General features: G+C 34.1%; 1 protein-coding gene and 1 long non-coding RNA gene across 8 annotated transcripts in view; one reads left to right on the top strand and one right to left on the bottom strand.

The window, feature by feature from the left end:
- The window catches only part of LOC106509511 (uncharacterized), a 54,854-nt gene extending 54,370 nt beyond the window's left edge, over positions 1–484 (bottom strand). For both annotated transcript variants that reach the window (XR_014838427.1, XR_002341833.2), the window contains exon 1: positions 407–484. This is a non-coding gene — a long non-coding RNA (uncharacterized LOC106509511). The remainder of the gene's footprint in view (positions 1–406) is intronic.
- Positions 1–26,348, top strand: part of LOC110259429 (uncharacterized) — a 904,175-nt gene that overhangs the window by 756,638 nt on the left and 121,189 nt on the right. The window lies entirely within an intron of this gene.

The following is a 26,348-nucleotide window of genomic DNA, read 5'->3' as shown; positions in this document are numbered from 1 at the left end:
TTAAAGAAAAAGGGAAGGAGATATAAGCAGTAAATAAAATGATAAAACATGGATAAATGTGTATAGCTATTGTTGAAAATACTGACAAAAACTCAGTGTGGGATGGTTAAAAATCTGGTAGAACTAAATTTTAAAAACAATGTAGAAGATGAGAGAAATAGCTGGATCAATTTAAATCTTTCTAAATACCTTTCCTGGCACCACAGAAGAAGAAAGATAGCTAACCTTTTCTGAAAATTGCTTTAAAGTAACAACTAAAATCGTGCAAAATATGTACTCCAAATTGGCAGGAAAAAAATGAATCAAAACATGTAATTTGGAACAGGCATTCTTAATATGGACGTTTTGGGTGAATTATTTCTTTGTTGTGTGGGGTTATTACATGTAGTAATATCCCTGGACTTACCCACGTGATGCTAGTAGCACTGCCTGCTGGTTGTGACCATATGACAGCCAGAAGAACCTTGCTTGGAACCATTGACCTAATCCAAGGCAGAAAAGGAGAAAGAAGAAAAACATAATCCATAGGAAACAAAATATACATGACAGAAACACTTCAAATATTTCAGTGATCATAATTGGTGTAAAGTTTTAAAAATCATTTCTTTAAACAGACCCTTAAACTGAATTTTAAGAATCACAGCTACCTATTGTTTAAATTTTTTTTACTAAAATAACAATGATTTAGAAAGTTAGAAAATTGAGGAATGGCCAAAACAAAATAACAGACAATTTTGTAAAATAAAAGTGATATAAATAATAATATGAGAACTTAAACAGAATTGCTTAAGTAGGAATAAAGGACAGTATCTAAAATACAAAGAATAATTCACCAAGATATAAAAAGCATGCACTGTTATAGACCTTTTCCAATAAACTAAAAATACATAAAGCATGAACTGTTAAAATTCAATAAAAGTATTTTTAATGTATTTTAATTTTTTCAAAATGAATTCTCCAGTAGAAAATTAAAAACATTGACTAAAGAGTAGTTAATATATAGATTATGTATTATTTTGTTCTTTAAAATATATATTTCATATATATGAATATATGAAATATGTATAATATATATGAAATTTAAAATGTATATATGTGTGTATATAAGTGAAATTTAAAATGTATATATATATGTGTGTGTGTAGACTGATAGAGCAATTTCTCCATGTTAGTAATATCTCCATAACTACCACCGAACACATGAACTCTTTCCAAAATTTGATCATGTTTCAGGACACAAAATGACAAATTTATAAAAAGAAAATAATATTAGTAATCACCCACTATACAAATCATCTTCTTTACACACAATAGTAAAATAAAAGCCCTACACTATCTCTTTATATTTCTGGAGCTTGAAAATAAACACTTCTAAAAAACTTCCACTTAAAATGAGATCACAATAGAAATTACGAAATAATTGAAAATACACGAAAATGGAAATAAGATTATGTTTCTTCCTCTAAGCTCTCAAGGGCTTATCTTCAAGGTTGCGAAAGAAGTCTGCACAGTGGTTGTTAACACCCAGCCAGCTTCCCCATAAGTCACTTGATTCAAGGGGTGCAACAGAAACCTTCCATTAAAACCATTGGCATTAAACCCACATGTCCCAGAAACTTCTAATCCTGTTGTCTGTGAGAAGCCTCAGCACTTTGGCTAAGACATCCCTTTCCCTTGGACTTCTGCCTATTCAGGCAAGTAAATTCCAGAAACACACCCTGTTATATCCCATACTACACAAACATAGCAAGTAGCAAGTACACTTATCTGCCATGAATCCATTGAGACTAATCTCATTATGTCTGTTTATATCAGCTACCAAAAGACTCCCTAAGCTGCCAAGTTACCTTCTGTTTCTATACCTTAATCCAGTAAAGCTCTTTACTGGAGCTTTTATTTCTCCTTTTGCAGTTTTAACTCCTTGAATTCTTTTATCCTATCCCCTGAAATCCACTGTTAGGCATAGGAGTTATGCTCACAGGACAGAGAATTTTACGTATATTATTTCAGTAGTCTTTTCATTTGTTTTGCTCAAATCCCAATCCATGGATACATGAATTAGTGCACCAATTCCCTTCAAGTTCTCTCAGTGGTGGCTTTCTTTTTCTTTTTCTCAGAGTTCTGATGTCAGTGTTCTTGGAAGCTAACTAGGAATTCTTTTATTTCTAAAGCCACGTGAGAATCTAGTTCCACATTTTTGGTAGCTATTTTCCAGGATAATCCCCAATACTCTTTATCTCTTTGGATTCACACATCATGCAGTCCTCTCCCATGCTGACAAGGACTGCTCTGTATAACCAGTATGCTGTTGTGGGAAGTGACACTGTGACTTTAAAGACTAGGTCATACAAGACACTGAAGCTTCTGTGTTCTTGAATCCTTTGCTCTGAATCTGGCCGCTCTGTTTTTCAGGATGCTTTGCCAGTCCTGTGGAGAACTCCACATTTTGAGTAACCGAGAACTCCTTCCAGCCACCAGCAGCAACTTGCCAACAATACAAGTGAGCCATTTTTGAAGAAAATCTTCCAGGCTCTGTAAATAAACTCTGATGATCCCAATCACAGCTGACATATAAAAATAGCAACATCATAAAAGAGATCCCAAGGCAGAAGCATGCTGCAAAACTGTTCCCAAATCCCTCACCAACAAAACTCTGAAATAGTATTTGTTGGGTTTTTAAATCTCTAAATTTTAATTAATTAGTTTGCAGCAAAGCGTAAGTAAGAGAACCATTTTTTTTTTTTCCTACAATCCCTAGCTTTGAATTTCGGATCAACAGACTGTATCAGCCATCGCATTTCATTATTGCTATCATCTGCCTAACCCCCAGGACATCATCCTTAATTTTCTAATGATTTGGCCTACTGTCTCACTGTCACTCTTTCCAGTATTAGTTCCAGTCATAATTCTTGGAAGTTTCTATATATATATAAACATAACTCTTCCAACACTCTAGCTATTCAGTTCCTTGAACTATACTCCCCCAGTTATTTTGTCCATATTCCTATTTCAGACACTTACTTTAATGGTTATACCACAGAATTTACAATTGAAAGTTATTGTGATATTGCTATAATTTCAATTTTATGTATCCTACCGTGTTATCACCAGCTTCTCTCTGCCAGCTCACATACTCTAGTGCCCCAATGCCCATAATACTTCAGTCTTCTGAGAGTTCCCATTGTGGCGCAACAGTTTACAAACCTGACTAGTATCCATGAGGATATGGGTTTGATCCCTGGGCCTTGCTCAGTGGCTTAAGGGTCCAGTGTTGCTGTAGCTGTGGTGTAGGCTGGCAGCTGCAGCTCCCATTGGACTCCTAGCCTAGGAACTTCTATATGTCACAGGGCCTTAAAAAGGAAAAAAACTTTAAATCTTCTTTAGGTCTGTAATCTATGATTTGCCTTGACTTTCCCATGTCCTTCAAATGATGGGCCTAAGTTGTGGCTTACGCCAGGGTACTACTCCAAAAAAAAAAAAATGTTCTTGTGAAGGTTGACAGTGATCTCCCATTGCTTAATCCAGTGGTCATTTTTTTGCTTTTTATCTTTTGTTTTTTTTTGCTTTTTAGGGCCACACCCATGACATACGGAGGTTCCCAGGCTCAGGGTCAAATGGGAGCTGCAGCCGCAAGCCTACATCACAGCCACAGAAATGCCGATCAGAACTGTGTCTGAGACCTACACCACATCTCATGGCAGTGCTGGATCCTTAACCCACTGAGGGAGGCCAGGAATTGAACCCCACAACCTCATGGTTACTAGTCAGATTTATTTCCGCTGTGCCACAGGGGAAATCCTGTGGTCATTTTTTTCACATTTCCACATCTCACCTCTCAAACTTTTTATGACTACTGACACAATTTACCACTCCTCCTTCCCTTAGGTATTGTCTTCATTTTATTTCCAGAACACCAGACAGACTCTCTTACTTTTCCTCTTTCCATGTCTTTTTTTCTTTTTTTGGTGGTTTCTTCTCTTTTACCTAAACTTTTACTGTTGAAATTCTCTGGGGTTCTGGCATTGGTACTCTTTCTCATCTCTACTTTCTTTGGTGATTCTGCCCATTCTAATGGTTTTAATACCATCTCTATGTTGAAAAATCCCAATTTTATCTCTAGCTCAGGCCTGTCCTGAACTCTAAACAAATATGATCTTACCAATTCCATATTTCAAGTTAGAGGTGTAAAACTTTTCTCCTACTTGCAAGAAACTGACTTCAAAATATGTTCTTGCTCCACTTACAGGTCACCTCTTTGTTAATCATCCCATTATTTTATCTGGCCAAATATTTTGAAATCATAATTGTATATTATATCTAATACATTAGCATATCTTATCTTCTCTACTTTAAAAATGTATAGAAAGCATGCCCCATGCTGTTATTCTTACCAGCTATTCACAGCCACCATTATTTCTCAGAGCATCTCTGATTCATTCCTGCATCCCTTTAATCTGTACTTCTCAGCAGCCAGAGTTACTACCTAGACATGTAAGTCACATATCCCCTTGGCTAACTCTTTTACCTTTTTCAGTCTGCTCAAATTTCTCATTTTCATTGAAGCATACTCAGGCTTTCTCATTTGACATTGCATTGCACCACCACTTCCCTCCTGGTCTCTCCTAATCTGATCTGGGTTTTATATTTTCCATGGTACTTACCATTTTCTCACATAATCATGCAATTTTCTTATTTTTTGTTATCCCTGTACAACCTTCCACCCCTTACCATATGAAAGCTCCATAAGGACAGGGCTGCTTCTATTTGTTTTTTAGGTTCAAACTAATTTTTTTTTTCTCACTGGTTTCATTTGAAAGCAGTTTTTACCGCTCATTAGTTAACTCTTGACATTTAAGGCTTTAAAAGTTCTTGTCAATACTATAGGTAAAAAATAGTATATGAAGTTAATTTTATGAGTGTTTACAAAAATATATATTCTGGATACTTAATTTCTTTTTTAAAATTGTTATATAATTTTAAAGATTACTTTCCTTTTATAGTTATTACAAAATGTTAGATGTTTTCCCATGTTGTACAATACATCCTTGAGCCTATCTTACACCCAGTATTTTGTATCTCCAATACCCTCATGCCCCTCCCTACCTCCTCACAGAGGACTGTATCTGTGAGTTTATTTCTTTTTTTGTTATATTCGCTAGTTGTATTTTTTAGATTCCACATGTGATATCATACAGCAGTGTCTTTCTCTGTCTGCCTTAATTCACTTAGCATAATGTTCTCAGAGTCCATCAATGTTGATGTAAATGGCAAAATTTCATTCTTTTTCATGACTGAGTAGCATTCCATTGTGTGTATTACAGTCTTTATCCATTCATCTTTTGATGGACACTTTGGTTGCTTCCCTATCTTGGCAATTATAAATAATACTATTGTGAATGTTGGGGTGCTTTTATCTTTTAAAATTAGTATTTTTTGTTGTTGTTGATGTATACCCAGAAGTGAAACTGCTGGGTCATAAGGTAGTTCTATTTTTAATTTTTTTGAGAAACCTCCATACTTTTTTCCACAATGGCTAAAATTTACATTCCTACTGACAGTATAGTAGGGTTCTTTTTTTCCCCACATCCTGGCCAGTATTTGTTACTTTGTTCTTTTTGATGATAGCCATTCCAACAGGTGAGGTGATAGCTCATTGTGATTTTTATTTGCATTTCCCTGATGATTAGGAATGTTGAGTATCCTTTCATGTGCCTTTTGGCCATCTCCCTTTCCTCTTCAGAAAGGTGCCTATTCAGTTCTTCTGCTCATTGTAAAACCAGTTTTTGGGTTTTTTTTTTTATGTTGAGTTGTATGAGCTGTTTATATATGTAGGATATTAATCCCTTATGGTTCATTTCAATTACAAATATTTTCTCCCATTCAATAGGTTTTCCTTTCATTTGTTGATGGTTTCCTTTGCTGCACAAAAGCTTTTAAGTTTAAAGTAAGCCCCATTTGTTTATTTCTTTGTTTATATTTGCTTAACTTTAGGAGATGGATACTGGTTTTGTTTGTTAATATTGGTATATTCCAATTATCAAGAATGGTATAGGTCAAAAGTAAATAATATATAAATATCTTCAAATAAATTAATAAAAGTATTATAACTAAAATCAAAGGAAGTTGCTAACTCTGTATTTAGAATATAACCTTGCTATGTAACAGATACAGTTAAAGACTGAAAATGCATGTTAAGCATTTAATCAATAATCTAGAAAATAGAAAAATTTAGAAAAAAGCAAAAGTTAATATAGTAGAATAAGAACTATTTATCTAAAAATTTAAATAAAATAGGTAAATTTCAAATAAAATGAATGAAATTGAGGAGGGTGTTGAAATACAGTGTTAGGAATGAAATGGAAACACAATTAGAGATACAATATAAATTATCAAATAGGAAGAATACCGTGCACAAATTTCTGCCTCTAAGTTTTTCCAAACTTATATGAGACAGGCATAATATTAATCTATTAAAGAACAAGAAAACCTGACGTCCCAGTAGACAGAAAGTGGAATGAACAATAGTCCAAAATCTTTGATAAACATCAACAGAAAAGTCGGCTCAGACACTGAAAAGCTGAATTTACTAAACACAGGTGAAAATGAGTATCCCTGACCAAGCAAGGACTCCGTGCAGAAAGCCAACTTCTGGTGAGCATTTGCAACAAAGCGAGGGTATTAGCAAGAGAGTGAAGTGAAGCAAGGAGATTATGCGCCAAAGATCCAACTCCCCAGTGGTTTTCAGGCAAAGGTTTTTAAAGACAGTTTTAAGAGAGGGTTGCAGGATGGTGATCATCCTGTGGACATTCTTCTTTCTGGTTGGTGGTGAGGTAATAGGGTGATGTTTCAGGAATCTTAATGTTCTGGTTCCAAACTGTCTGGGGTCTACTGCTTGTGGTCAGCATGTAGTCATCATCCTCTACCTGGGTAGGGGTCTCAGTTTCCACAGAACAACTCAAAGATTCACTTCAGATTGTTATCTATATCCCTTCAGGATGAACTTGAAGTCCTGTGCCTCTGTTGTCCTAATGATTAGATGCTTGACTCTGTTCTTTGGAATTTGGGGAAAGCCTAGGAGATTAAGCTTTTTTTCTACAAAGGAACAAGACATGGCAGGGCTTCTTTTTACCTGGGAAGGGCCCCCCCAGGGTCCTGATTGATAGCAAGCCCCCCTTTTCTTTGACAATCCTTAATTCTGAGGGAAGCAGGGATGGGACAAGAAAGGGAATAAAATTTTGGACAGAGAGATTCATCATAAACTCAGTAAGGGAATTTGGTTACATAGTAACTCAGTTTCAATAAGACAAAATCTAGACATGGATATAAAGGCACCTAAGTAATTTTTTAAGTCTGATAAGTATCGTAAACTAGTGCTTCCACTATAAGAAAAAATATAATGCTCCCTTAATATTGTTGATTTAAAAATAAAAAATAACATAGCCCTCAAAATCCAGCCATTTGAAACAAAAGTTATCTATTCTAAGGGGAGGTTAGTTCAGAAATGCAGGAATGCTTCAAACTTTGGGGGAAAAAATGCTTACAAGAAAACATTTTATTCAATCAGATAAAAAACTTAGAAAATGCCCATCATTCCATCATGATAGAAATGTTTAGTAAACTAGAAATGGAAGGGAATATCTTACCCTTCCTACCAAAATAAAATTTGCCAAAAACTTCAATAAATATAATACCTAATTTAGAAATTCTTTCTTTTTTCTTTTTTTTTTTTTTTTTTTTTTTGTCTTTTTAGGGCCACACCCATGGCATATGGAGGTTCCCAGGCTAATCGGAGCTACAGCTGCTGGCATATGCCACAGCCACATCAACGCCAGATCCGATCCATGTCTGTGACCTACACCACAGCTCACGACAACACCAGATCCTTAACCCACTGAGCAAGTCCTCATTCAAATTAACTTTCACCCATAGTTTGTTGCTATTAAAAAAATTGTAAAGTAGAGCATCATTAAAAATATATATATTTTTACTTTCTTCTTTCAAAATAAATAAATGCTTATTCATTTATAGTGGCTATTGAACTTAGTGCTTTTTTAAAAGTGTGTTCATTGTTTGTATTGCTTTTCTGTTTTATAATACATAGCATTATAGAGAATGTTCAGTTTATTTTTTTATAGCAAGAACTCAAAAATATTTCCACATCTACCTAAGCATAAAATCCTTCTAGAATTGCATCTGTTTCCCCAAATATATGCAGTTGTCTTTCTCATGCTAATATTTGTTTGTTTTGTTTTTTTTTAATTTTCAAAGCATCAAACTTGGTTGTAAAAAATTGTTATTCATTTATATTTCCTGCATTGCATAATACGTAATTAAATTACTTAAGTTCAAATGAAGTACATATGGCATAAATAGATTTAGGATAAAAGCTTCAGAGTGTTGATAAACCTATAACCCATTACCAGGAAGTGCATTATGAACTATGAAAATAACCTGTGGAAATCGTGTATTTTACAGAGATGAGGAAAGCTATCTGGTAAACTGGTAAATAGGTTAATCAGTGGCCAGGTATAGAGATCCTTCTATATGCTGCTGATGGATTCACATAAAAGTAGTCCAAATATGACTCTAAACTGGAGAGATACAGGTAAAATTCAGCAGAGTGCTGTCTCCTTTAGAAAGGAAGATTTGTCTAAGGAAGGGAACAAATTAGAAAGTTCTTTCTGCATTACTAATATTTGGTTTCCAAAAGGAAAATTATAAAGCAAATATGCAAAATGTCAACATTTTAAAGTTACACTTGGTGAGAACATCAGCTTCTTTTTAATTCTATATATCTGTTTCACCAAAAAGGAAAAGAAAATCTAAATCATCCATACTTCCTATTTTGGATGTAGAATATATTCCCTTTTTTCCCCCCCAGTTGCATGGGTAAGAAATAGCATCTCTTTGTTATTTGACTGTACTTCTTTAAATGTGAGTTTGAAAATGTTTTCTTATTTCCAAAATCCATTTATGTATCTTTTTTGTTGAATATCCTGCTCATATATTTTTATCTCATTTTCAGTCAGGATTTTCTCCTTAATGCATCAATTTTAAGTTTTTCTGTATTAAGAAAATTATATATTTTTCTCTTTATATAGTGCAAAAGTTTCTTCCCATTGTCACAGTTTTGTTGATTATTTTATGTTCATATTCACAGAAAAAAGCTTTAATTTTTTTTACATGTTATAATTCATTAATTTTTTTCATTTATTGACTCTGTACTTGAGTTATAGTTAGAAAGTCTTTCCCTACCCTGAGATGTAAGAGAATTTAACCCCTGTTTTCTTGCAATACTTGTATGGCTCTTTTTTTTTTCTTCACATTTGTACCCTTAATTTAACGGGAATTTTTTCTTTGTACAAGAAGTGAGTTATGGATTTTATTTTCACCCCAATCAGGAGCACACTGGTGAAGGAATGTGAAACCCTGAGGACCACAGAAATAAGGGGAGTCCACATTCTCTTCAGGGTTTTTTCCTTGAACCCTAGTGGGTGCTCCTGGAGATTATTAGACAGATTAAAATAAAACATCCTTTTAATGTCACAGACCTAGAAACAAAGAATAGTGGTTCTGATGCGAAAGGCATGCAATTCTCTTTGTTCCTTCCTCCACCCTCCCCTTAAGGATCAAATCTCACTGTGTGAAGATAAGAACAACAAACACTGTCCCCACTGGGCACTGAAATGAACATACTGCATCTGAAGGAAAATAATCAAAAACTAAACAAAACTGTCCCAAGGCAAGGTGAACCCAGAAGAAACACATCCAGGGAGGGACAGGGGCCCTGAGAGTGATTAACAGTCGAGACTCAGGGATTTGGGGGTTGTCTCAGACTAAGGCTAAATCAGAAAAGCAAACTACATTCCTCCCTCAACACCAGGCTAACAAGAGATATATACTGTCAGTCAGGGTTTTTCAGAGAAATGGAACCAACAGAGTGTGTACACATACCTCCATATTGCAGAATTTTCTGATTAGGTTTTCAGCCATAGAACAGCTGCTTTTTACTTTATTTGTGTACTTGCACCCTGCACTTGGCCTTGAGGGGCTGTTCAACGCCTTATGGGCATATTGCTTATAAAATATTAGATGCATGCATGTTTTTACATTTCTTTTTGGGGGAATTATAATTTCTCAAGTCCTAGTAGCCTGGATGTGCTGAACTGTATGTCATTATTGTCTCTCTTGCCCATGGAGAACTTCAGAGGCTCTTGGTTACTACTTCCTCTTTAAACTCTAAATATTTTCCTGAAGTCAGCAGGTGATCAAATTCTCTGAGAAGGATTAGCATTAGTGAATCTGGGGCTTTTTTACTGTCCTTATCTGTTCTCTCAGATCTAAGCCCCTTGAGTTCTGGCTGTCTTTGATGTTTTCTGATGCATTCAAAGTTTTGTTTTTCATTTTTTAACCTAAGTTTTATAATTATTAGTGGCAGAGGTTTATTCTCACATTTTGCTGAGGTCATTGATAATGTTTATTCTAATTTTTTTGGCCATACCCACAGCATGCAGAAGTTCTGGTGCCAGGGATCCAACCCATGCCACAGCAGTGACAATGCTGGCTCCTTAACCTTCTGAGCCACAAGGGAACTCCATATCCTAACTTTTTAAAATTCTATTTTCTCTATTAAATATTTTTCTTGGGTATGAAATGTTTGTTAGTTAAGTCTGTTATACTGTTGCTCTCTCATACTGTTCACTATTTTTAAATTTTGGTGATTCTTAGCTGAGTGCATATTTCACAGCTTTTAATGTTTGTAGACACTTATTGATTTACATTATAGTTTCCCTTTATTGAATACTACTGGGATAATATATGTGTGTGGACACACAGCTGAAGAGGATATATAAGATTGAATATGAATTTATTAAATGAATGTGAATTTATTACAAAGTAGATTTTAGTATTTAATCATTTAGAATCTTGATCTCATGTCTACTGGATATAACCAAACCTGTGCATGTTTCCTTGCCTTTCTAACCACAATTCTGAAATAACTGCTAATGACTAAAAGAATAAATGTCCTTTTGTTAAATCTTTGTTCTGCGAGTAGTTGAGCAGTGAGAAAGGATTTAAGATTATTTTTGTTTGAATGATCCTAATACAAGATCAGGAGACATAATGGTTAGTTACTGTGCTGGGCTGAATACAGACTGCACCTTCCTCCCCCTCATCCCAATACAGTGCAGTCCTATTCCCTGGAATCTGTGAATATTATCTTTCTTGGAGCAAAGGTGGTTAAAGATATGATTAACCTAAAGATTTTTGAAATGAGGAAAACATTCTGAATTACCTGGGTAGATTCTAAATCCAATGACAAATACTCTTATAGAAGAAAGACACACAAGAAAAACACATCCACAGAAACACTCAAAAGAGGCAATGTGAAGACAAAGGCAAAGAGTGGAGTGCTATAACTACAAGGGAGGCTGACGGCCACCAGAAGCTTAATGAGGTAAAAAATGGATTCTCCCCTTTATGGGGAGTACTTCTCTGTCAATACCTGGATTTTGGACTTTCAACAAACTATGACAGAAAAATCTTCTGTAGTTTAAACCCCCAAGCTTAGGTTAATTTGTTTTGACATCTCTAGGAAAGTTTTACCTTCCTTTTTCTGAAAGATGTCACTTCTAGTTTTGGAATATCGTGAAACCAGTCATATTTTTTCAGTATACTGCCATATACATTTGATAATTTGGTTAACTTCTTCAGTATTATCCAATATACCTGCCATTTTTCAAAGATACTTCAGGAAATTGGGGTCACTAAGTGTTTTTATCACTTAGGAGCAGAAGAGAGAAGTTGCCTATCACAATGTTTAATTTATTAACTTGAACCAATCTTCCTCATATTCTGAATGTACTAATTTTAATCCATTTAATTAGCATAGTTAATATATTAAAATTATTTATGACATTTTAATTTTGATTTCTAATACTCATTCCATTTCACTTTATTTTCATTTTACTTAAAAGCTTGATTCAAAAATTGATTATAAAGCACATAAAATGAATGAATATTTCAACTTCTATTCCATTCTAGTGTGTCTTCCTTTTCACTTGTCATTCATATGCAAGATGCTCCAGCTATGTATGAAAGGATGAAAAAATGTGAAATTATATAATATTTTGGATAAAGGATATGGATATCAGGCTATTCAACTTAAATGAGACATTTGGGAAGAGATTTCTAAGAGAATTGATATGAAAGTGTTAGCAATTTCACTAGGTTTCACTTAAGCTGCCTTAATTGCTGATTAAAAAATAAGGAATAGGAGTTCCTTAACAGCTCAGCAGAAACTTATCTGACTAGTATCCACGAGAACGCAGGTTCAGTCTCTGGCGTTATATAGTGGGTTAAGGATCTGGTGTTGCTGAGAGCTGTGGTATAAGTCATAGATTTGGCTTAGATCTGTCATGGCTGTGGCTGTGGCTGCAGCTCTGATTCAACCCCTAGCCTGGGAACCTCCATATGCCAGGTGCAGCCCTAAAAAGACAAAAAAAAAAAAAAAGAATAAAAAAGTTGTAAATTGTTTTCAAAAGTTCCAGGCGGTTTGCAGTATTTAGACCTTCTTTAAAGTTTCTTTCACACACTGGAGTTCTCAGAGCTTTGATTTTTAAATATATGACAGATAGGATTCAGTCTTAGAAGACTGTGCTTTGACACTATAAATCGGTTGAACTCCAGACACTGAGATTTATCATCATTTATAGGCATTTTACACTCCTGTTAGGGGTTTACAGCATGGTTAACACTCGTATTACAGACTTTGAAGAAATCCCTAGAGTTCATCAGTCAGTTATGTGAGTTGAAATAGTAAATAACTAGCTCATTTGCTGGGATAGAAAAGACAGGTTATTTTTTGCAGAGTTTAACAAACAAGGCAAAATTATTGGTTTCATGATAGAAGTTTAAGTCTTATAATTAAACTTATCACCCTGTGACCTTGGATGCTGATTGGTGAATTGATGTTGAGAATAGCCACTGCTTCCTAAATTCTAGATGGCACAGAGTAGACTACTACAATGGAAGTGGCTAAAAGATTCTGCCTGTTACAGCATACTAGAATACATACGCACATAAATGAATGACTTGTGGTTGTTCTGAATGGCTGTGTATAAAACGAAAGAAATTTAGTAAGAAAATTATGGTTAGACTATTTTATAGGCCTATTTTTTAATCCCAAAGGGATTGCCAGAAAAAGCTAAAGTGGTGTTAGGTTAAAGTTTATAATCACTTCAGCAGAGATAGAGAATTAAGCTCCATTAGCCTTATTTTTAAAAAGTCTTTATATCATATGAAGGAGTGAGTGAACATACTTTAAAATTATACTTTGAGTTTTTTTTTTAATAGGCATAAGATCATTATACAAACACTTGGCAATATGATTTTTTTGATAAACTTTAGTCTCTTTGGAAGTACATGTTTCTAGACCCTTTTTCTCAAAGCTTGGAGCCTGTCACCTATGGTTGACAAAGACCAGGCAAATGAAACTCTTTGGAAGCTGGTATAAGTGGTGGTTATTAATTGTTAAACATTGAACATCTAAGTCTATACACATAGGTCATCAATTTTTACATAAATCCTTTGATTTTGAAAACAAGTAACCCTAATTAAATCCTTACTGGAAGAATATTATAGTAACCGAAAAACTATTTCTACAGAACAACTCTTGAACTTTAGCCATCATCAGGCCTTAATCTGATTTGTCACATACACGATTTTGCCCCGATACTCCATTTTCCTTGCCAGTTAGAGGTAATACAGTGCAGCAGCTTAACTCTGACTAAGCCCATGATGAGGCGGGTAATGAGGTCCCAGCAAGTGAGCCGTAATAATCCTGGCTCTCATGTATCTCAACCAGCCACACAGACCAACACCAGTATTTTGCTATTCCCAGTGCAGCTACCTGTCTGCTGTTTAAGCAGTGAATAATGTAAGAGGATCGCCACGGAAAAAGTCTTTCATCCTTATATCCCCTATCCTCAAACAGACTGTTGCTCATGTGAATACTTTAGTCTGAAACATGTTTTGAAGCTCAGTTACAGACATATGAGGTGAAGCTCAGACATGGGAACATTGCCAAATATACTCAGTTTTTAAGATTTTATGTTTTGTTTTTCAGATACGAGGCCTACTTATAGACTTGCCATATAGACAATAAACCACATGTCAAACAATAAGTATTAGTTATAAACAGTAAATGATTGTGTTTTTAATTGTTTTTGTCACAGCTTTTTAAAATTACTCCATGCTGGCTTAGCCACATTTAGGGATTTAATATTTAGAAATCTTTGCATATTACTTTTTTTAAGATTTTTAGGGCCACACCTGCAGCATATGGAAGATCTCAGGCCAGGGGTCTAGTCAGAACTGCAGCTGTCTGCTTATGCCGCAGTCATAGCAATGCTGGATATGAGGTACATCTGAGGCTGGATCCTTAACCCTCTGAGCAAGGCCAGGAATTGAACCTGCATTCTCATGGATGTTGGGTTCATAACCCACTGAACTACAATAGGAACTCCCTGCATATTACTTAATGACACTTTAATAAAATGAATATTATTAGACACTTCTGATAAAACAATAGGTATTTATCATTCATCATTGACTTTACATCACTTTTCATTAGCATTTTTATATTAAATAGAATTAGAAAGTATATTTTATCAAAAATTGGTTAAAATTACTGCATTCTTGGGAGATGCCTTACGGCACAGTGTATAGGATCCAGCATTGTTGCTGCTGTGGTGTGGGTTCAATCCCTAGTCCAGGAACTTCTACATACTGCAGATATGGCCAAGAAAAAATGCATTCTTTAGTGTTAAAAGAATGTGTAATGTTTTATGTCCCAATTAAACTTTCCTTCATTCATTATGAGTTTAGCATATATTTTATTATTTCCAGTTTCCATTTCTTCTACTCTACCCACACCCAAAATATACTGTTTAAATCTTTTTAACAATATCTTTTTTTTTTTTTTTTTTTTTTTTTTTTTGTCTTTTTGTCTTTTGTTGTTGTTGCTATTTCTTGGGCCACTCCCTCGGCATATGGAGGTTCCCAGGCTAGGGGTTGAATCGGAGCTGTAGCCACCGGCCTACGCCAGAGCCACAGCAATGCAGGATCCGAGCCGCATCTGCAACCTACACCACAGCTCACAGCAACGCCGGATCGTTAACCCACTGAGCAAGGGCAGGGACCGAACCCTCAACCTCATGGTTCCTAGTCGGATTTGTTAACCACTGCGCCATGACGGGAACTCCTTAACAATATCTTTAACAATTTATTTAACTTCTTTAATAATCAGTTGTTCAATTGTTTTAGTGCCTTAATTTTTCAGTTGCTTTGTTGTTCTAAGTTTCCTACTACATTAAATGCCTTAGGTAGTCCATTAATTAATATGAACACTTATGTCATCAAGGCATAAAGTGCATAAAATTCAACCAAATAATTTTTTTTTAAATGGAATGATGCCATCAAATCTACATTTGTTTACAGGGTGAGAAATTGCACAAAAGAAAGTGACCTAAACTTCAGACCAAAACTTTGTATGTCAAAACCACAAAAATAAATTTTATTTTACATCCAATGTCATATTTGGAATTATAATATGGTAAAGCTTATTTTCATTTGCTATGCCACCTTGCAGGGAAAATTTTTTCACATCTAGTTCCATTGCTTACTTCATTCCTTTATACATTCTTTTCAGTCTTATTAGGGCACCTGCTCTCAAAGAATCTGTTTCTAGTCTCATCTAAAATTCTAATGTTGCTTGGAACAAGGTGGAAAAAATAGTGTAGCAGAACAACTCTGTGTTCACTCTTTAAGGTGTGTTTTAAAGTCCATCCAAGAGCTAGTTGTTACATATTGTAATAGACAGGTTTTGCTTCAGGGGCTGATTACTTTTATTGATTAACACTATGGCTGATTTACTAGCTTTTGCCTGCCTAGAGAATGCCTGATTCCTTGAGGAGTAAGGTGAAGATTGTTGAAAAACACTTGCCAAACTGTGTCCATTAGAGCAGAACAGAGAGGAAGTTGCTTTTCTTCTAGTTGAATAAGACTGAATTAGCAGGCGCAAGAACAAATAAAATTTTCTGCTCTGGAAATACTGAATACAAGCAAAAGCTTAAACACTGTATAATTATAAAAGACAAGCTGTGGTTGTAATGCTTTATAGAATCCAAAAAAATCAGTATCCAAAAAAGTCTGGGAAAATAATCATGTAGATTGATTGCAGTTATTTTGTCTTTTTAGATCAGCAAATTTGCAGGGTTTTTTATGATCATCTTTAGGTTCTTACATATTTTTTCAGGATATATATTTAGAAAGAATTATGTATAAAGATAATACATCCAATAAATTCTGTTTTGTTTTAATGCAAAACTTGAATTTTCAACTATGGGATTACTATTTTAAAAATCACATCTTTTATTCAAACAGTTTCAGAATGCAGATAAATTGAGTTTCAGAAATATTAATGTGGACAATGTTCTAGAGTCAGTAAGAATTGTGGGTGACAGAACTCCTGATATCCATGTTTCCAACTCAATGAGTCATCCTCATAAGTAAGGGCATATCAGTATCAATATCCAACAGTATCACTGTTAGATATTAGTGGATTAAAATGTACACTAGTATAATTTTTTTCTTTTCCATTACATTTAGAATAATTATAATCCCTAAAAAATTTAAAAATACAAAAACAACACAACAATTAAATATCCAAGGACAAATAAAAGTAAAATAATAAAACTTCAGGGAGTTCCCACTGTAGTAAAGCAGAAACAAAACCAACTAGTATCCATGAAATTGTGGGTTCAATCCCTGGCCTTGCTCAATGGATCAGGGATCCAGTATTGCCGTGAGCTGTGGTGTAGGTCACAGACATGGCTTGGATCCCATGTTGCTGTGGCTGTGGCACAGGCTGGCGGCTATAGCTCCAATTCAAGCCCTAGCCTGGGAACTTCCATAGGCTGCGGGTGCAGCCCTTAAAAAAAGCAAAAATAAAACATCAGTGTGCTTCAACCAATAAAAGAAAATAGACCACTGGATTTATAAGGAAAGGGAATAAACATGTTGATACAAAAGTATCTGAAAGGTGAAATCTTGTTAAAGAATTATTGGTAAAGAATGTGGGAAAAAAGAGCAGATATCAAGATCTCCCAGTACCACACTTTCTTGATTACTGTAGTTTTATAATATTGCCCAAAGACTGGGAGAATTATGCCTCCTGCTTTTTGTTCCTCAGTATTGCTTTGGCAATTCCGGGTCTTTTATGGTTCTATATAAATTTTTGGATTGTTTGTTCTAGTTCTGTGAAAAATATCATGGATAATTTGATAGATATTGCATTGAATCTGTAGATTGCTTTGGGCAGTATGGCCATTTTTACAATATTAATTCTTCCAAACCAGGAGCATGGAATATCTTTCCATTTCTTTGAATCCTCTTTAATTTCCTTGATGAATGTTTTCTAGTTCTCAGCATATAAGTCTTTCACCTCCTTGGTCAGGTTTATTCCTAGGTATTTAATTTTTTGAGGTGTGATTTTAAAAGCCATTGTATTTTTGTATTCATTTTCTAATATTTCATTGTTAATATACAGAAATATGATTTCTGAATGTTAATCTTATATCCTGCTACTTTGCTGAATTCATTTATCAGTTTAAGTAGTTTTTGTGTCCAACTGGCACATGAACAAATGCTCAAAATCATTTATTATTGGATTAATTCAAATTAAAACTACTATGAGATATCACCTCACACCAGCCAGAATGGCCATCATTAATAAGTCCACAAATAAGAAATGCTGGAGAGGGTGTGAAGAAAAGGGAACCCTCCTGCACTTTTGGTTGGAATGTAAATTGGTACAACCACTATGGAAAACAGTATGGAGGTACCTCAAAAAACTAAATATAAAATTTCCATTTGACCCAGCAATCTCACTCTTGGGCATATATCCAGATAAAACTGTCCTTGAAAAACACACATGCAGCCATTTCTTCATTGTAGCACTATTCACAATAGCCAAGACATGAGAACAACCTAAATGTCCATCAACAGAGGGATGGATTAAGAAGATTTGGTATATATACACAATGGAATACTACTCAGCCATAATAAAGAACAAAATAGTGCCATTTGCAGCAACATGGATGGGACTAGAGGCTCTCATACTAAGTGAAGTAAGTCAGAAAGGGAAAGACAAATACCATATGATATCACTTATATCTGGAATCTAATATACTTCACAAATGAACCTTTCCACAGGAAAGAAACTCACGGACTTGGAGAACAGACTTTTGGTTGCCAAGGGGGAGGGGGAGAGAGTGGGATGGACTAGGAGTCTGGGGTTAATAGATGAAAACTATTGCCTTTGGTGCGGATAAGCAATGAGATCCTGCTGTAAACTATATCTAGTCACTTGTTATGGAACATGATGGAGGAGAACATAATGTGAGAAAAAGAATGTATATACATATACATATATATATATATGTATGTCTGTGACTAGGTCACTTTGCTATACAGTAGAAAATTGGCAGAGTATTGTAAACCAACTATAATGAAAAAATAAAAATTAAAACATTAAAGTAAATTAAATTAAAATAAAAACAATAAAAAGATCTACCTCACCAGCTTTTAAATATAAATATAAAAAGTTAGGGAAAACCCACAAAAGCAATCTAATACGCATATCACAGTATCAAGAGGAAAATAATAATTACAATTTAATATTATGAATTTTATAAACAAAGCAGCAAGAAAACTTCTACTTCTAGCTATACATGACTACCTTATAGAACAGGACCAACCTTTATGCTATAAAAGGGAATGTCTTTAGGTCTCATTTATTTATTTATATTTTTAATTCCATTACTATAGGAGATGGATCCAAAAAGATATTCCTGTGGTTTATGTCAAAGCGTGTTCTGCCTATGTTTTCCTCTAAGAGTTTTAGAGTATCCTGCCTTACATTTAGGTCTTTAATCTATTTTGGAGTTTATTTTTGTGCATGGTGTAAGAGAATGTTTTAACTTCATTATTTACATGTAGCTATCCTTTTTTCCCACCACCACTTATTGAAGAGATTTTCTTTTCTCCATTGTTTATTTTTGCTTCCACTATGTTAGATTAATTGATCATAGGTGCATGGGTTTATTTCTGGGCTTTCTATTATATTCCATTGATCTGTATTCCTATTTTTGTGCCAGTACCGTAGTGTTTTGATGACCATAGCTTTGTAGTATAGTCTCAAGTCTTGGCTTAGAATAGCTCTAGCTCTATTTTTCTTTATCAGGATTGCTTTGGCTATTCAGAGTCTTTTGTGTTTCCATACAAATTTTTTTTTGTTCTAGTTCTGTGAAAAATGTCATTGGTACTTTGATGGGGATTGCACAGAATCTGTAAGTTGCCTTGGGTAGTAAAAGCTTTTGCATAGCAAAGGAAACCATTAAAAAAAATAAACTGAAAAGACAACCCACATAATGGAAGAAGACATTTGCAAATACAGCAACTGATAATGAGATTAATCTCCAAAATAAATGAAAAAATCATAGAGCTCAATATAAAAAACAAATCAAGAAATGGGCAGAAGTTCTAGACATTTCTCCAAAGAGGATATACAGATGGCCAAAAAAACCCATGAAAAGATGTTCAAAATTGCTAATTGATAGAGAAATGCAAATTGAAATTACAATGAGGTGTCACCTCATACCAGTCAGAATGGCCATCATCAAAAGTTCTACAAACAATAAATGCTGGAGAGGGTACAAAGAAAAGGGAACCCTTCTACACTGTTAGTGGGAATGTAAATTGGTACAACCGCTATGGAAAACAGTATGGAGGTGCCTCAAAATCTAAAATAGAACGATCATATGATCTAGCAATCCCACTCCTGGGCATCTATCCAGAGAAAACCATAATTCAAAAAGATACATACACCCCAATGTTCATTGTGGCACTATATACAATATCCAGGACATGGAAGCAACCTAAATGTTCATCAGCAGAGGAATGAATAAAGAATATGTGTTACATATATGCAATGGACTATTATTCAGCCATAAAAAGAATAAAATAATGTCATTTGTCACAACCCAGATAGATCTAGATTTTCTCATACCAAGTGAAGTTGAGTCAAAGACAAACATCATATAATATCACTTATGTGAAAACTTTTAAAAAATGATACAATGAACTCATTTAGAAAATGCAGTCATAGACTTTGAAAACAAATTTGTGGTTACCAAAGGGGACAGGTTGGGGAAGGGATGGGTTGGGGATATGGGATTGGTATATGTGCACTATTGTAAATGGAATGGATAGTCAACAGGGACCTATTTTACAGCACAGGGAACTCTAACCAATATTCTGTGATAACTATATGGGAAAATAATCTGAAAAATAATGGATATGTGTATGTGTATAACTGAATCACTTTTTTGTATAGCCGAAATTATCACAATATTATAAATCAACTGTAATTCAATAAAACTTTAAAATATGGAAAAATAACTAACTAACATACTCTGCTTAGAACTGGGCCTAAAAAAAAAAAAGGCAAAAAAAAAATAATAAATAAATAAATAAATAAATAAAATGGTACTGAAAAATAAAGCCAATTCATTATTCAGGAATTAAGTACAATGAAATAAGAGCTTACTAGTATGATGCAGTCTGATTAACTTCATGGTCATATGGTAAATGGATGAATTAAGACAATGAACTAAATGAATCAGAAAAACCTGAAACTGAAGAGTATCTTGCCTGAATATAAAGGTTCTACTAAAAGTGTGATTGCTTAATACCAACCCCAAACAATTAAAAGCTCATTTGGGAATGATAAAAGGCCTAATTGGCTAAAGAGGTGGGTCATGGGAATATTGTTGACAACAATATATGTTATAGTTTACATTTCACATTAAGTTGCTTTGCATATACCTAAATCTTACACTAAAATAACAATTTCACTCTTTTAAGAACATTGAGGCTATATCTGAGAATTTTTAAAAGATCTCCAGGCTGGGTTAAAAGCAGTAAATACCAATAAATAATTCAAAAGCAGTACCCTTAGTAATAGGTGCCTAATAAATATTTAGGGAAGGAGTAAAATTAAATAAGGAGATACACGAGGCTGTCATAGGAATGCTATACCTTCAGTGAAATGAGACTATATGTAGAACTGTTTTGTATGAATCATAACAATTACACCACGCCCTAAAAAATAAAAGGGAACATCCCTATAAATTCTAAATGAGGCTGCAGTTATCTGAAGCCTGAATGGGAGTTCCCCTATGTTGCAGAAGGTTAAGTTTCCAGTATTGTTACTGCAACAGCTTAAGTCACTGCTGTGGTGTGGGTCAGATCCCTGGACTGGGAACTTGCATATGCTGTGGGGGTGGCCAGGAAAAAAATTCTGAAGGCTGAATGATTTGATTTTGAGGTGACTCATTTGAGGTGACTTCCTGTGGGCTTGGTAGCTAGTACTAACTCTTGATGGGTGACCGCCATTGTTTTTGACAGAGGACTCTCCACAAAACAGCTTCAGTATTCTCCTAGCATGGCAGTTGGATTCTCCCAGAATGAACAGAGCTTGAATTCAAGATAGAAGCTGGCACACCTTTTATGGCTTATTCACAGAACTACCACACCACTTCTAGTTTTTTTTTTTTTTTTTTTTAATATCAAGGATAAGCCCTGTTTGAATATGGAGAGGACTGCTTAAGGACAAAAATAACAAAAGGTAGTCACTGGAGTTCATCTTTGAGGCAACTACCAGAGGTATTCAAAAAACAAAAATAAAACAACAAAAGCCAGTACTATAATTTATAAGTAGAGTTGTACCTCATAATTATATGACACTGTGATTCAATTTCTCACTTTCTGTGTCCCAGATTGCTAAAAAGTTAAACTGGATAGCAACATATTCTGAGCATGAGTGTAAACAAGTGTTCAGACACATTTCCAATGAGAATAAAATTTTGCAATACCTAACAGAAGCAATTAGCATATAACTTTTGACCTAGGAGACTTGCCCCTGTGAAAAACATAAACGTAAAAATACATATTTGAATAATTATTCATGCAGTAGTATATGTAATTAAAAACAAAAAGGAAAAATGAAATGTTTACACATAGAAAAGTGGTTGAATAAAGATAGTACCACCACATAATGGAGTATTATGTAACTGTAAAAATGACTTTTGTGACTAATATGGAGTGACTTCAAAGATATCTTGTTGATTGTTGATTTTTTTTTTTTTCCTTTTTCTAGGGCCACTCCTGCCGCATATGGAGGTTCCCAGGCTAGGGGTCTATTTGGAGCTGTAGCCACTGGCCTACACCAGAGCCACAGCAATGCAGGATCTGAGCCACATCTGTGACCTACACCACAGCTCATGGCAATGCCAGATACTTAACCCAATGAGCAAGGCCAGGGATTGAATCTGCAACCTCATGGTTCCTCGTCAGATTCGTTAACCACTGAGCCATGATGAGAACTCCTTTTTTTTTTTTTTTTTTTTTTTGCTTTTTAGGGCTGCACCTGCAGCATATGAAGATTCCCAGGCTAGGAGTTGAATCAGAGCTACAGCTGCTGGCCTGCACCAAAGCCACAGCAACACAGGATCTGAGCTGCATCTATGACCTACACCGCAGCTCACAGCAATGCTGGATCCTCAACTCACTGAGCGAGGCCAGGGATTGAACCTGTAACCTCATGGTTATTAGTCAGATTTGTTTCTTCTGCACCCCAATGGGAACTCCAGATTGTTTGATTTCTTATTAACGTGTAATTGATTTACAATGTTGTGCCAATTTCTGCTGTACAGTATACAACGGAATACTACTCAGCCATAAAAAAGAACAGAATAATGCCATTTGCAGCAACATGGATGCAGTTAAAGATTCTCATCCTAAATGAAGTCAGAAAGAGAAAGGCAAATACCATATGATATCACTATATATGTAGAATCAAGAATATATTTTTAAATGATAGAAGCAAAGTACAAGAGAATATTATTAGTGAGTTCCTTTTTCACTTAATAAAACATGTGGAAAAAATAATAAATATGTTTGCTTTTTTTCAAAAGAAAAACGGAGCAAGTAAAACAAATACTAATGGTATTGATTACCTAAAAAGAGTGTGTGGCAAGAGGTGGAAAGGGAGAAGGCTGGAGATGACATTCTCCACTTTCCTTTTTGCTCAATATTCACTTTCAGACCCATATTACTTGTTTATATACTAAAACAAACAAATGAAAACATACTGAATCTACAGCTAGAGTTTGAAGAATATAAGTTGAGTCTAAAATATTTCTTTTTGTGCCAGAAAATGTTACTAAAATATTGATACATAGATTGATATACAGCACGAATTTACAGGCGTGAGCGTGCCTATATGTATGTACACATCTGTTTACATGCATGTGTAATGTTTATGTATATTTCATAGCTTTGTCTGGGAAGATAGTGTTATAAGAAGACAGAAGAATGAGCACACTGACCTTTGATTTGGGGGTTTTGATCATGATTTTTAAAAATAAAAATTTTGTCTCCTCTTGCAATGGATTACTTTACCACCTAATTTCCTTATGTTTATCAAGTTGGCCTGGATGTCCTGTATATTTAAAAAATAGTAATAGAAATGGCTATTATGTAGTTTTTTGCTTCTTTGGTTCTAGCTTACTTGAGGAACAAGTACTGAACTTTATAAAAGTGTTTGGGGGATATCTTTTAAACTGGTCATGAAATTTCCTTCTAGTATCCATTAATGCAGTTAATTAAATTAATATATTTTAGATTATCAAATAAAATTTCCATTCCTTTGACTAAAAAGTCTATGGCCCTGAATCATTTTTCTGAAGCATAGCTGGTTTATATTTTTATCTTTATTTAGGATATTTACATCTATATGTAGAAGTGATACTGACTTACGGTAATTTTATTATCCCATTTAGTAATAAGATTTTTTGGTCTTTTAAAATCACTTAAAGAGCTTTTTATTATTCAAAACAATTATATCTTAAAAGTTTAAAAGGATGAAGAGTCTAGGATTTTTACATTTGTATTTCTCTTCTCATCAAGGGATCTTTTTAATAAAAGATTTTCTTAAATTTCCCGGTGGAAGAAACTTTTTAAAATTATGTGTTATTTTGGTCCTTTTTTAGGGCTGCCCCATGGCCTATTTGAGGTTCCCAGGCTAGGAGTCGAATCAGAGCTGTAGCCGCTGGCCTATACCACAGCCACAGCAACGCCAGATCCAATATGCATCTGGGACCTACACCACAGCTCATGGCAATGCTAGATCCTTACTTAACCCACTGAGCGAGGCAGGGATTGAACATGTGTCCTCATGGATCCTAGTCAGATTCGTTTCCACTGAGCCATTATGAGAATTCCAAATTATGTTTTATTTTGCTTATGGTTTCCTGTCTTACTGCTTGTGATCACAGAACTTCTATTTCATGAAAATTACTTTTTTCTCTCATAATCATATTTAAATATTGATACCAGTGTGAAAAGGTGATGTATCCTCTATTATTACTCTATAAATCTGATACATATCTATAATTCTATCTCTCTGATCATATTCTTTAGTTATTGTCTCCTTTTTTTAACTCCATAATTCTATTCTTCTTTCTTCCACCCCAGACGTAGCCACCAGTTTTTCAATTGATGAATTTCCTCCTCGCCCCTGTTTTATAATTTCACAACACATTTATTTGCCTATAATAAATAAATAGGTTTATTCAGGTCCTATGTTGGTAAATGTGTCTCTAGGTTTTTTCAAGTATATGCCACAATGAAGAATGGCTGAAATAGATAAATCTAAAATTTAACTAGGTATTATAAATGATTATTTGTGTATCTGTTTATTCCTATATTGTTTGCTAATGGAAAAGAATATCAATAACTTTTGTAAAGTGATTTTCGTCATGTGTACACTTTTAGAATTTCATTATAATAAGTTTCTATGGAGACAATGGTTTTATTGATAAAAAATTCTATCTTCTGTAAATTAGTTTTCTTGCCTTCAAACCTTTATATCTTATTGTTTTATTGTTTTATTATATTGACTAGAACTGCCACTAAAATACTGAATAAAAACTCTGCCATTTTGCATTCTTAATCCCAATTTTTTAATCAGAATGAAAATGTTACTAATGTTTCAACAAATAACAAAATTACTAGAGTTTTAGGTGAACATTTCAGTTAGTTACCAAAACATCCCTTCTATTTGCATAAATTGTTTTAACATGGACAAATATTCTTTTAATATTCAAATGTATATGAATAGTTTTCTTAAAATGTTTTTCATTTCTACTCTTTTGGTTTAAAATTTACTTGGTCCCAATGTATTAGGTACTTATGTTTTAACGAAGATATATGATTATTCTGTGTATATATTTTTAGATATTGCTATCAACATTCCAAAAAATGTGAGAGGTTGTTGCTATCTATTATCATCAAAAAAAAATGGTATAAGATATGGCATCTAATTTCCTTGAAGATTTGGTAAAATTCAATGTAAAACTTTGTGACTGGTGCTCTCTTCATACAGTTTTGAGTGCAGGATAGATTTCTTGGTAAGATCGTTAAAATTACATTTGTTGAAAATTATATTTGTTTACAATTTTGTATGGAGTTTGGTAGTTTTATTTTCTTTGTACAGTTTAATTTTGTTTAAATTTTCAAATAGAGCTACTTACCTACTCTTTTTTCATCCACATTTATTGAAATATAATTGACAAACATCACTGTTTAAGGTGAACAAAGATTTGACATATATATATAAAATGAAATGATAATAAATTTAGTGATTATCATCACTAAATATATATACAAAAGACAAAGAAAAAAAGTTTTTTCCTTGTGATAAGAACTTGGGATTTACTCTCTTAACAACTTTCATATATATCATAGCAGTGTTGATTATATTTATTATCTTGTATACTACATTCCTAGTACTTTTTTCAATCTTATAATGAAAAGTTTGTACCTTTTGGCTACATTTATCCAAGACATCCTTCTTTCAACCCCTATCTTTGAGTTCATTTGTCTGTTTTTGAGGTATAATCGACCTACAACACATGTTAGTTCCTAGTGTACAACACAATGATTGGATATTTCCATGTAGTTCAAAATGATCACTATAAGAAGTCTATTTACCATCTGTCACCAGACAAAAATATTACATAATTATTAACTATATTCCCCACATTTTATATTTCATACCCATGACTTTACTCTTATTTGAATATTATAATCATGACGTATCAACAAGTCACTGCGCCTCAACTTTAACACACACACAAAAGTGTCAACATGACCTTGAAAAA

This window comes from Sus scrofa, chromosome 2 (assembly GCF_054392235.1).
Source record: "Sus scrofa isolate SSC_HxYL_T2T_F1_AM1 chromosome 2, Sscrofa_HxYL_maternal_Yorkshire_Landrace_v2.0, whole genome shotgun sequence".
NCBI classification, from domain to species: Eukaryota; Metazoa; Chordata; class Mammalia; order Artiodactyla; family Suidae; genus Sus; species Sus scrofa.
Note: the sequence above shows the minus strand (reverse complement) of the source record. Positions and strands in the feature narration are given on the sequence as shown.